The sequence below is a fragment of the Salvia hispanica genome, chromosome 5, assembly GCF_023119035.1.
Source record: "Salvia hispanica cultivar TCC Black 2014 chromosome 5, UniMelb_Shisp_WGS_1.0, whole genome shotgun sequence".
NCBI lineage: Eukaryota > Viridiplantae > Streptophyta > Magnoliopsida > Lamiales > Lamiaceae > Salvia > Salvia hispanica.
The window spans coordinates 34,922,565-34,927,159 of NC_062969.1; positions in this window are offsets into that span (position 1 = coordinate 34,922,565).

Consider the following 4,595-nt stretch of genomic DNA (forward strand, 5'->3'; position numbering starts at 1 on the left):
GACTTTTGATGCTTAATCACATCTAGTAGAGGAGGGATTAGATTTGAGCAAGCCTATGGTAAACTGTGCATGATGCATGATTTGAGTGATATATATACACATTACCTCTATACACTTTGAGAGTGAGAGAACACTTCCCATATTTGGAAGTTTGCCACATGTGAGTGCTTCAATTCAAGGTGTTCCACGAGTTAGTAATGAAAGTACACTAATAAGCCTTGCTTGATATGATTGCGTTAATACATGCTTAATTTATTCTTTCATCTTTTGAGGCAATTATGACGTCTAGTCCTTGTGCATTCCGTGCGTCTATTCTTGTGACTTTATTGTTTTGTTCGAGGACAAACAAAAATGTAAGTTTGGGGGAGTTGATACGCTCGGATTTTGCACTGTTTTAAGGCCATTATTTGGTCCGTTTTTTATGTCAAAGTCACCCCACACGTCCATTATTTGCATAATTTGTCTATTTTGGTATTTTCACATGTTTTGTGAGAAATGTGCATAATTGAGCCGAAAAAGGAAGCCAAAATGCAAAGTCTGGAAATATGGAGTCAGACGGCGACCGGCGACCGCCGCGAAGTTGTGCGGCGACTGCCGGCGCCTGGCGGGCAGAGCAGTGCAGCGGTCCGCCTCAAAAATTTACACTTGGAAGAGAAGTCTCGCCCGATGACCGCCGGAAGTACTGTGGCGGTCCGCCGCCGAAGGAACAGACTCTCTGGACTCCAATGCGGCGACCGCCGGCCAAGGTGCAGCGGCCCGCCAGAGAAAGGCGGCGAATCCGAGAAGCCCTAGATTTGAAGATCTTTTCCTTCTACAACAAGGAATAGCTTTTCCCTATAAATAAGACCTCAAGCTTCATCAAATTAGAGAGCTTCTACTTGCAAAATGATTCATAGAGATCAAAAGCTAGAGTACTTCACTTGTGCAAGGAGTTGGAGAAGGATTTCAAGAACATCAAGAACGACAAGGATTCAACCTACGGGTTTTATTTGCTTTAGTTTTATGTTCAAATTGTTTTCCCTTCAATCTATGTGTTTAGCTTATTTCATTATGTGTAACTAAACTCATAGGATTCTAGGGATGTGTTAGTAACGACTTTGGTTATACAATTCTTTTTTCTATTTAATATCCATTTTGTTTTTACTTTGTTTCTTCCCTAAGTAGTTCTGATGCTGCATGATTGAGTGACACAATCTTGTATGATTTAATATAGCTTGCTTCATAACTGTGAGAGAGTTCTAGCGAGTTAGATTCACTTAGTAGACGCTACAGTTAGCTTCCCTTAAAATGACACTGTTAATTGAGAGTGAGGACATTTCAAGGGTCTTAGGAGCTTTATGGAGTTACGTGTTAGGATTGACAACCCTAATTTTGTAATCAACGTTTGCATCGCATGAGCATAAGCTAGGTGACTCGTCCTATTAAAGTAATAACTGTGCTAGGGCATTGTAGTTTGGAATTTGTATAACCATAACTGTAAACGCACATCCCTGGGATTCCCTTATCTCTATCGATTGTCTCTGTTTTTTACTCGCATCTAGTTGTTATTTATTTTCAAAAAAATTTCAGTTTTCAAAAGTTTTCAAAACCTTCTCTTCTTCCAGATAGTAATTGAGTTAGCAGAGGATGACACTTTGTGTTTTCCTTCCCCGTGTTTGATATCCCGGTACTGACCTTTGGCTATATTATATATACTCTGTATACTTGCAGGTTTATTTAGTGCTAACAAAAAGTGCATCAGAAGTGCTTAGGAGGAGGACGTGCCTGGGTCAGAGGAGGAAGTGGATGATGCGGAGGAACGCCGCATGGCTATGGTGCGCAAGCTAAGGGCAAGAAGGTGGCCACCTCCCAGCCCCGAAGTCAAAGAGAATCTCTTCCGTCAAGGAAGCAGAATCGCCACTCCCTGCACCATCTAAAACTCCTGGACCCGGTCATTCAGATGCTGAAAGTGAATCAGAGGAAGAGTCAGGGGACGAAGAGGTCCCCAACTATGAGCGGATGGAGATCTAGATCACCAAGAAATTGTTGGGATCCATGGAAAAGTTCAACGACTCTAGGCGAGCACAAACCTACAAGGACCATAGCGCGGTTGGGAAGCTAGCCAAGTCTGGGAAGAGATATGACTCAAAATCCCTGAAGCACATAGAGTCGGAGGAGGAGTTCCTCAGCCATATTAGGGACATCAGTTTCGAATGGTTGCTAAAACACAGTGAGCACGATGTACCTGTGGACGCAGCAAGGGAGTTCTTCTCCACATTTCGCTTCAAGGCAACCACCGACCCAGACGTCGAGTCGATCTCCTTCCGCCTATTCAATATCGAGCATGCAATGAGTGTTAGAGAGTGGTCCCTCCGGATGGGACTGTTTACAAACGCCGAGGACGAAGAGGGTATCTGGGATGACAGGATGTTTGGCCCGCCAAGAAACACGCCCGGATTCACACTGCAGACGGCATGGGAGTCTATAACGCACGCCAAGAGTGGAACTTTCAAGACCAGTGTGTCAAAGGGAATCCATATCACAGACCACCTCTTCCGGTTTGCGCAAGAATTCATCGGCTATAACCTCATGGGTACAGTCAGTTCAAGCCTCACCACCACCGAGCTCTATTTCACATGGTGCATGTAAAAAACAATTAAGGTTCACCTTGGCTATTGGTTGGCCCAAGCCTGCCACCAGATGACTGACAATCCCTCCCGCCACAAGTATACCTGCCATCTCCTGGGAGCCTATATTGAATGGAATTTTGTAATGAAGATAGGGAAGGCGGAGCCCAATGTGACGATGTGCGAGCCCCCAGAGCTATTCAGTCTGGAGTATTTCTTCAATAAGGGGCTCTTATACATGGAGGGTCAGGAGGTGTGCTTCTACAATGTAAGAGCAGCTATGGAGAAGGTGAAAAGGGAGCCAGAAGAGGAGGTGGTAACTGCAGATTTGGAAGAGCTGAAGAAAGAGATCTCCATGATGCGAGAGGAGCTAGGTGGAGCCAGAATGGAGTTGCAGGCCATCAAGGGTAGTATTGATGTCCTGGCCGAAAGATCATCAGCACCGAACGAAAGGATGTCTGATGCGGTCAGGTTGATGAAGAAGATGACAGAGTGGCTTGAGCAGAAATTCTCCCAGACCCAGCAGAAGCTGCCTCCTGGACGCGGTAATGCGGCCAGGTAGCCCGGTCAGGGAAGCTCGTCACTCCAGCGACCCCCGCCCCCATCTAAGCCCTTGGTAGCCCCACCTGCATCGTCGTCCCTTGCGTCTGTGTCAATGAAGAAACCCCTGTCTAAGCAACCTGTGATAGCTGAAGAAGGAGAGTCGGCGTCGCCGGCCAAAAAGAAAGTGAAGTTGAACCGCCCCAACGTACCACCCAAGTCTGGCTCCCGAGGGGGCCAGACTCAGAATTGACACCCCCCAATTGACCAAGTAAATTTTACATTTCAGTTATTTTATTTTCTTTGTTTTCGTATGTTTGTGTTTTAAATTTTGCTGAGCATGTTATAATTGATGTTATGTGCACTCTCCCACTTAGCCCAATCATTGGTCTAACTGTGAGAAGTTTATGTTTATATGTAGCATGTGTTTTTCTATTTGTATCTCTGTCTTCCCTCACTTAGCCTGGTACCCGGTCTAAGTGTGAGAAGTTTTCTTCATATGTTTTGAATGTGCTTGTTTTTCGTATTTTTGTTTGATTGTGTGTTCCAACTTCCCTATTTCCCACCTTCACTGGGATAGCTTGGAGACAAGCTGGAGTGAAGTGGGAGGGGGGAGGGAGTTAGTGCAATCTGTGCTCAGCATGTTAAAAGTCATTAAGTCTAGGAGTTAGTTTTTTTTAGGATTGTGTGTTTTAAGCATGAACTGATAAAGATAATAAGGCAAGATTCCCTTAGCGAGAATAATTAAAGATAGGATGCACTATAACTTTGGACTCTTTCTTTAATAAGCTGAAATCGGTTTGGAAGAAGTAAGAACGATAGAAGATGTCTTAGATGACCTAGTTGTGAAGCCCCGTAATACAAGTGAGTTATAAGCCTAATACTGAGTGTTGACATGTAAAAAGGGGCTGCCACCTGATGCTTAGGGAGAAGAATCTAGGGAGGAGAAAATAGTGGGAGAAAAGAAAAAAAAATAAATATCTGGAGGAATAAGCTGGACGAAGTCCAGGAAAATGAGGAGGTATAAGTTGGGCGAAGTCCAGGAGAAAAATAAAGAGAGAAAATAAGAAAGGAGGTAGAAGGAGAAATTCTCATAACCCAATGCATCAGTGGCAGGAATAACTTAGAGTGATTGATCCTAACATCCCTGGTGAGAAATGAGTGATCGAGTGAATCCAACAACTGGTAAGACTAAAGGCTATCTGGACAAATTGACAAATCGAATAGGTGGACGAAGGGAAGAGGAGGATTTGGAGAGTGTAAACTATTGGATTGACCTTAAACTTTGTGGGGACGGCTGCTTAAAAGTCTGAGCCAATTCATGCCTATGTGTTTTGTTAAGTGTTTGTTTCCTTTTTCTTTCTTTTTATGTCAATAGTGTGTCTAGGTCTAAGTGTCTTTAGGGGTCGGTCATGAAATAACCATGCATTGAAATTCGCCTTATTTCTT